The sequence below is a fragment of the Morone saxatilis genome, unplaced genomic scaffold (assembly GCF_004916995.1).
Source record: "Morone saxatilis isolate NCDOM2014 unplaced genomic scaffold, NCSU_SB_2.0 Contig12, whole genome shotgun sequence".
Taxonomy (NCBI): Eukaryota; Metazoa; Chordata; class Actinopteri; family Moronidae; genus Morone; species Morone saxatilis.
Genome location: NW_023339674.1, coordinates 14,118,952 through 14,128,308, shown reverse-complemented (window position 1 = coordinate 14,128,308; position 9,357 = coordinate 14,118,952).

Below are 9,357 nucleotides of genomic sequence, written 5' to 3'. Positions count from 1 at the left end.
TTGCAGGATCCGCAGATAAAACAGTAAATGGTTTACGGTTGAGTATCTGACACTGGTTGAGGACCACCTAACTAGTACCCAGCAGTGGAATTTTACCGCTAAAGTACTGCACTTACGTACAAGTTTGAGGTGCTTTATACTTTTGCTCTACTACCATTCAAAGGGAAATATTGTACTTTTATCTCTACTACATCTATTTGACAGATTAAGTTACTAGTTACTTTTCAGATTTAAATTTTGATTAAAAAAAACAAAACTGTTTGAGGCCCAAAGAGGTAAACTCTACTAAACTCTTTTACAAAAAAAGCAACTTTAGATAAAAGTCAGTTTGTGCAGCAGGACTGTGTTTTTCTTCTTTCCTTCCACATTAAAGCTGCAGTTGGCAAAACCCTCTGCTACCTCATATTACTCCCCATAAGCCCCTCTGACCAAAAAGTCTCAAAAGTTATTCCCCTCTGTGTGTCATCATGCCTCTTTGCCAATCGTTGATCCGAGCGCCAATGAACATAATGAGCTCTGTGTGGAGCTGGGATGTCCTCTTTGCCATTGTGGGCGAGGGAGATATTGGAAATGTATCACAAGTTGCAGTATTTTCCACTGTTGAATAAGGATTTCACCATCTCAAGGGAGGTGAATGCACACTTTTTGAAGAACAAGAAAAATGGCTTCTTTCTGAAATGACCTGTGATTGGCCGGGTCTTCAATCACAGACAACAGTTTCTAAAGACTGAAAACGGAGCGAAGAGGAGGTGCAGAAATCTAGCTTTCTCTCAGACTACATGAATTACAAGATGCTGAAAGGTTTTTATGGCATTCTTGCCCAATGACACAAACAAAAAAATACTTCCTACCCCAGCTTTAATCATTTCAGCCCCTCATGTTTATGCTGTGACCCTTTGGAGGGGGCCTGAACCCAGGGTTGGTAACGACTGGCCAAAACTACTAAACTGTAAAGTTGTTCAGACTATCTCATTTATTTTATCAGTCACAGATTTTCTGCAAAACAAGTACTATTATGGTATTTTATTTCCTTTTACCCCAAAACGTCATTCAAACTTTGTAAATGGTAGGCTGGAAGGAGATGTCTTTCTTGACAAAGAATAAGTTTTAGTTTTTTAGATGTTTGACTTTCGTTTTTGGAAACTGTTCTCAGTCACAGAGAAATGTTCCCACAAGCAAAATTTCTCTCACAATGTCAAGATCTAACCATAGGAGTTACCGTTTTGGAGCTTGAACCTTAAATAACCTAATATAATATTGAAACTGATGGCTACATCCATCTTCACTTTCATTCACTTTTTTTTAGTTCAAGTTTTCCCTCAATATAAACTGTCTAGACATATTTTATATCACCATCTGAAGCTCGCAGTGAACATATTGCAGTTAAAAACACAGTCTTTCCCAGTTTTTAATACTGAAATCATGGAGGCTTTTAGAATTTGTAATATGTTGCAAACCATATTTATTTCCAGTAAACAAATGAAAACAAGAAAAACCTACTGCAAGTGGTCGCCTAGTAACTGTAAAATAGGCAATATTTTTTTCAGGTGCGTTATGCGTGCCAAGAGAACAATGGAGAGCAATTAACCATTTTTACTGTGGAAACGATAAAGGAGCAAGAACTTGACCTAACACAACAACCAGCTGTACGGGTATTCCTCACATTGCGTGTTTTCGTGTGTCTGCGTACAGACGTGTGTTTGTGTTTATGTGCTTGTGGGCTTGGTGAAAGGTACATTTCCATCCTTCAAGGGGACCTGAGGAGGTAAACATCATTAAACTTCAAGTGAGGAAGTTTGATTGTCAAGTATAAAGGCAGCTACAAAGCATCTCTCACCCACCTGTTTACAGCCTTAATTAACAGGCAAACATCAAGTCAGATGGAGGCTATGTCATCGGTCGTGTCAGGCTGGGGGTCAGTCTCTCATAGCTTCACTCTGGAAGTATTTAAGAGACCCCGAGGTCACAAGACATAACCTCCCAGAGAACTAACCAACGCTGAGTATTGGCGTCATCGTTTGACAATAATGGGACACAGTTTCAGAGGTTGTTATTCTTATAAACAGAAAAATAGAGGAGGTAAAAAACAAAGGAACACTGCGTACAAGTTTAATTTGGTTTAATCTTATTAAAAATCTTTATAAAGGTTAAATTGTTCATTTTAATTGTATGTGCAGGTGTGTTCTCCATGCCAGAGTAAATAGGAACAATGTCTGCTGCAATTATCAACAATAGAACAAACAATAGAACAAAAAAGTGAGTGTTCAACATTCAACCTGACACAAAATGTTCTGTATAATTGGAACCATATTTTAAAAAAGACAAAAAAAGAACATGAAAACATAGCTATATTAAAACTAATGGCAACAGAAATGAACAAACTTGAGTCATGAATTGCATTTCCAAATACTTCGTACTGTTTATTTCAAGAAACATGAAACACAGATGGCTGAGATTTGAGTACACCAGGACAAGTATAAAACAATGAGGACAAAAGGAGGAGACTGTAATACTTTCACATGATTCTATAAACATTTAGTTTTTTCATTCATTTTCTTCACCCAGGACCAATGTGTGATCACACACATATTACTCAACCCATGCTTGTATTTTTGATATTTTGATGCTGGATACCAACTCTGGGGACATAGAAGAGGAGCCCTGACTCTCACCTTCATGTTTAACTTGCACCATTGTCTTCCAACTAACAACTCTCAAACGTCTGGAAAGAGAAACCAGGTGAAGCTGAGCATTTAAATCATTGCTATCAGCCATCGCCACTTTTCGCTGCGAACAGTACACCTCACTAATGACCTGCTATTATGTCCAGCTGTCGTACAGCTACTTTAATTCGGGGTAAAGGTTACAGGTATTCTCAGGTATAGGTGTGTTTCGTGGCATTCCTCAGCAATGAATGCTGTCCTGTTTCTTCAGCTACCGAGTTCTGTATGAAATGTTCTTTGTCAAATTGTCAAATTCAGTATATTTCATCTTTCAGTAAAAGACTGGTTCAGAAAAATTCAAGAAAACAAAATTCTGATGGTGAAAAGCCACAATTGATCGATTGAGAACATGACATTTGTGGGTCATCCACCTTTATTTTAACATTTTCTCCTGAGACCTGAGACTTCTACTGAAGGGAATAAGGGGTATAAAGGAATGTTTGTCCACTTCACATTTAAATGTAATTAAAAGGATATGGCTGGTGTTATTCTATTTTATACTGGGTTGCTCTATAATTTTCTTATTGTTAACAAATCCCTTGAAAACACCAAAACTGACATTGCATTCGTGGGGTATCTTTCTGTCTGACTACCCTACCCTGTTTGTGGCACTCAAACACAAACCAGTGTGTAGACCTACATCTTTAAAAACTAATAACAGACATATAATTTCACTTCTAAAAAAGGCTCAGTATTTTCCTAAAACAGCTGGGCACTATTATAACAGGAATAAATAGTGAAATTGTCTGGGACTGTTTTCAGGTGTGGATTTCTATATACTGTCAATGAGTAATACACACTCACACTAATGCATGTGCCACTGACTGAATAATCCGCAGTGTCCATGTTCATTGTGATGATGGAACATGTCGCCCAGTGCAAACTTGTGGCTCATTTATGTGTTTGTAATAGTTTTTGGACAACAGCGATATAGGAGAGTGGACTAATACATTTGGGGCGAGTACTTCATGTGTGTTCATGTGTTATTCTTACTGGTTAGGACAATCAAACTAATATTTGGAAACAAGAAAAACTCCCAAACTTCCAAAATCTGGAATACAGAGAACTAAGACTCCAAAGTCAACTGGAAACAATCACCGTTTGCCATGTTACATTTGTACACATTGTTCCTTTTAGCTCTAATTCCCAGATGAGCTTGATTTTGTTGTAGTTCTGTCAGTGTTTTCAAAATGAAAATGCGCCCTCATCCATAAAACATTTACCCAGCTCTCCCAGCAACCTCTACCTTTTTACCCAGTCATTCTGTAACATGTCCAGACCCCATACTAATTACATTAGTACCTGGATAAATATTTAAAAAGATGCCCCCTTTAATAAACTCCTCTGTTCTCCCTCTACTCTCGTGAGTCCCCCTTCATCCCCACTTCCCTCGGCCTCGTCCCTTTGCATTACAGGTCAGGACACGCACAGCTGCCTCTCCCCACCTTCTCATTGTCTTCCAGTGACATCATTGAATTACTCACAGCAACACGTCTCTCATCATCATTTCAGTAATGATTATTATTATTATCATACCACCATTAAGGTCTCTCCAACTGCATCATATTTGGCTGACTTCCTTTCCAGTCAGGAGGACACAAAAAAAATAAAAAATGTCTCTGGGGATAACAGGAGGATAGGAGGAAAGGCTGGGTTTGGGTTGTGATGAGACATGTGGGGTGGAGGGTGGAAGACGATGTAAGGTCAGGTGGGGTCAGGGGAAGCATATTTTTGGAGGCCAATGGAAAAACCTTGCTGCAACCGCTGCTGTTACTTCACTTGAATCATCTAAGGTTGAGACAGAATGTGCCACCTGAACTTGCCCTTGTCTTATCATTATCACGTAAATAATAATCAATTTTATCACCATCTGATTATCATGATCTGCTGTCATCGTTCTCCCAACAGACATATCACCTTTCTGATTGCTGCTTATCACCGGCTGCTGCTTGGATTCTTCCTTCCACCACCTTCCACTTATTTGTCCTTTTGGTTTTTGAAGTGGTTTGAGGCCATTACATACCACGCCTTTTACATTATCTCATGTGTTACAAGCCAGGCTCTTTGTTCAAGTAGGTAATGGATGTGTTGTTTTCACAGTGGGCTGCGCTGACCACTCACAATGATAGGAATGATCACTCCACAGCCGCGCTCTTATCTGTCGTCAGGGAATGGGTTGTAGCTGTAACGTTTTACATTGTTTTCATGGCCATGGGGATATTCATTGTTTTTCTGTTCGTGCACATGCTTAAGAATGCCGCTAAATGGCTATTTGTATGATTAACTTCCTGTTGGGTGTAAAACTAGCTACGTGTGTTATCTGTAAAGCTCTGTAAATCCGTACAGTGAGCAGGGGTTTGGCTCTGACATTGCTTCCCATGGTGAAAATCTACTGTAAAACATCTAGGATTAAAGCAAAACTGCAAACATGAGTGGCATACGTTACATTTCAATCTGATTGCTGGCTCCACAGTATGCAGCAAAGGTGCTCAACTGGCTGTTTCCCTGAACTGGCCTGCGATCTCTGCTGAGGTCTTATGTCAACAAGACTTTGGAGATTTTAAACACTGTAAAACCTCACACCTCTCAGAGAAAACCCTGGACTTGGAAATGACTCTTGCTCTCTGTGGTTTTTCCCTTGTTCTGTCTCATTCTGTTAACCTCCCCTTACTTTTTACTCTTTGTTCCCCCATAAAGTCTTTGATTGTTGTCTTAATAAACCTACATCACTCATGCATTAATCAGTTTCCCATTAAGATAAACTCTGCCATGTCTTGGCAAAACAAAAGATGCATTAGGTCTGTATATTTTTTTGATTTGTTTTCCAGCTTTTTATCTCCTCATCTCCTCTCCCCTGCCCTTGTTCCATTCCTGCTTTCTTCTAGGCTCCTAACCCCTGCTGTGTGTATGAAACTTGACTGATCCTGGACAGGAATTTGCCCTATATCACCAGAGTTGGGGCCCATAGCTGTAAATCACATGACCAGTATGTGGGAATGGCCATGATGAAGATGGACGGGCTGGAGAGAGAGCTGACTGCATTCCTTCGGCTAGTCCTCCGATTACGGTGATCACACACACACACGCACACACATGCAAACACGCTTATACACACTATGCTCTGTAATTTCTTCCAATCTTTCCCCTTCCACATATACCAGAAGACATAAAAACACACTTGAGTATGTTGTGTGTGTGCTCATCATGAACATGTGCAGGCCCAAGAAGTGAGGAAACAGCCTGTGATACTTTCTCTCTGTTTTGACTGAAATCAAAAGGTGGCTGCTGTTGATGAATGTGTACTGACATCATCGCCTGCTACATAGCTCCACAATATCTGTGCGATACCCACATGTGGAGTCTTTATTTTATTTGGTGACGCAAAATCGAGTTAAGTATGCTAATCAAGTCAAACAGAGCACTGATGCAGCGGAGACTTTCAAACTAGGCAGAGCACATTCAAACCACCAGCCTTCAACTAGTACCAGATGCGGGAGACCATGTTATAGAAAGGCTTACACACACACTTCCTCAGTGAGACCACACACCTCCACAGTCACATCTCAGCTCTTTTTACTTCGCAGGAACATTACAGAAAGTCTCTGGAAAATTGATAGCCAAGTTTACTCTGTGTTAAGGATCCATTTTAAAATTGTTTTTCACAACTTTGGAGAGGCAAGAATTCAAAGAACCACAAAAATGATGAACTGGCAGCTCAGCTCACATCTCTTTCAAGAGTTCACCGAGTCTATTGCCGACTCGACCAGACACACAAAGCTACAAATATTGACTCTTCCTGTGTCTTTTCTTGGTGTTGGGCTGGCAGAGCAAACAGCTGGAATGCTACAGCACCACCTTTCATCTTGACAACCCCCCCCCCACTTTCTCCATGTGGGGGGCCCTTTGACACTTCAGAGCGCCCGTGTGGGAGCTCCAGTGGGGTGACAAGCAGCCACAGCCCAGCTGAGCAGGATCGCACTTGTCAATGCCAAGCAAACACATGTTGGAGACTGGGTGTTAGCGACTTCTGGTTTTGACCGAGTGAGTGAAACAGACTCATGTACATAAAAGTACCGATTACTGTGAGTAAACTGGTCAAGGCAGGATGTGCAGCTACATGTGTTGTGTTTATCATCTGACGTCATTATAAGCTTTTGTGTTGCTTATGTACAAATGATTCTTGCTAAAAGGAAATGCTATAATGCATTCCTTCAGTGTAACGTTACTTCCCCAGTCTGGTCTTTCTCCATGTGCACGTGCAAAACCTTTAATATACTTGGCCAAATAATCTTCTTTTGCCGGCAGAAATCCAGCTGTTAACTAAATGATTCTCATTCCCACAGTCTGAAAAAGGAAAGCAGGTTTTAACAGTCACGTGAATCCAGATTTACAGACTTTGGCAGTTTAAAATTCAGAAGAAAATAGAAAGAAATGTTCAGATGATTTGGATGAATGTTTGACAATCCCACTGACAGGAATACTTAATAATAATAAGGAATAGTTTGACATTCTTACAGAGAGTAAAAATTCACACCCATCTCACATCACTCTTATGTTTTTGCACAGATTACACAAACCAGATAGGTGGTTATTAGTGAGCTTAAGCTTAAAGCTGTAAGGCTGATTTTATTTTACCAAGATGGGCATTTCCAGCCGTTGCCAGTCCATATCATGAAACTCTTCTCATAAAAGTGGATGTGTATTTACCAAAATGTCAAACTATTCCTTTAAAACCCAGTATTTATTCAAAGTAATTAGCAAAACCGACAACACTTCATAACATGACTGGTAAAGTTAAAGTATTAAAACCGACATGGCAGATGAGTAAACGTGGCTGTCCTTCAGAGCGAGATCAGTGTGACCTAGACAAACCAAATTAAACAAATGAGCTCAAAAATAATGTGTGTATGAGCGAGCGAAGGTGAGAGACACAGAAAACGAGTCAAAGTTGTGATGTAGCAAACACAGCTGTCCACCTGATGCTTTCAACCCAAACTGACCTTCAACCACTCTGGCAGTAACCGTGCAGCCTTGTATTGTGTGTGTGTGTGTACATGCAAGCATATGTGATGGGACCATTTGTGTATATTAGCAGTTCAGCGCGTGAAAATTGACTCATCATCTCTTTAGATCTTCCTTCTTGTCACTACATATGCTCTGCTCTGTGTTTCTAGACTAACCCCCTCCTTTTTTTGGGGGGTTTGTGTAAAACTCTTGGGTGGTCCATTGATACACGGCTTTAATAGGCCTCAGAGCATATGCGTGTCTTACAGCAATAGAGGTTTGACCCTAAACAAATGTGTCACAGACAGTCGCAGGGAACAGCAGGATCTGTTTGTGTTGATAGAGGGACATGACTTCAGTTTCTCATAAAGAGGATAAGAGAGGCTTTTTCCTGATTTGTTTTATTAGAATTTAGACAGTATATGTTTTGTTTTGTTGCCACACAAAGTGACGATTTCCTCCAAGAATCTTGACGTATTATATCAGTCTCTCCCCTGTCTCTCCCTCTTGTTGTTATTGTCTCTTTTTCCACACATTAAAGATCTGCCCCTCCTCTGCTTTCGTCTTCACCTCTGTGACTCCCCGGGAAAACAGCTGCAGCCAAACACACTGCGAACATGAGACAGCGGAAGGAAGGACAAGAGGGATGGATGAAAGGTGGAAGGAATGCTGATAGGCAGGTAGGTAAGAGGATGTTCTTAGCATCTGTTGTCCTAAACCTCTAATGATCATAGTGCAGCAGCAGAAGCAGCAGCAGCAGCAGCAGAGCAGAGCAGAGCGGGCAGCAGGCTGGCTGCTATGAACGTCCTGTTCTCCCATTTGTCCCAAGTACACCTGCTTTACAAGAGTTTCACACTCATAAAACACTTTTTGTGGCTTTTCCAACCCCTGACAAGGCAAAGGGCACACACTTGTGCTTCTACATGTATGTGCACAATCACGCACACATACTCAAGCTAACATACAAACACACACAAGTGGATGTACAGATGCCTTTTTGTGCTCCTGCAAAGTGAGGTGAAGTTGGACCTTCATGCTATTTGGCATGAAATTATGAATTGGCTAAGTGGGTTGGAATGATACTAAAAATTAGCTTGAAGGAAACCATATTATGTTCAATCCTTTGGCTTTGATGATCATATTTCCCGCCACTATCTTCACCTGTTCTGCAGACGGCGAGCTAACGTTTATGGATAAACATTTATTCTTAGCTGACAGAGATCGAAACGTGTTTGTAATGGGAGACGTCCAGGATCCAGATGGAGCAAATTGGTCAATCTGGGCTGCACTAAGTGTAAATGTGATGTGTTTAGACTAAAATTTTACTTTGATTTCAGTTTTTGAGCTGCAAACCTCTATAGGAGCCAAAGAGCTGACAATTCCGGCTTTGATAGTGTCGATGATCCAATGTCACTGCTGGCTGATGGAAACTCTGGTTATTTACTAAGAAGATATGGTGCAATGGAAGAAAGACAGAATAAAATAACTTGTTATTATCTTTGTTGTTACATAAATATCCCCATTTGGGTCCTCCATATTTTAAGATGCTTAGAGAAACCATTCAATGTTTTTTTAGCTGTCAATACTTTTAATGCATGATTTTTTTACTTGTACTTTTACTTGAGTATTT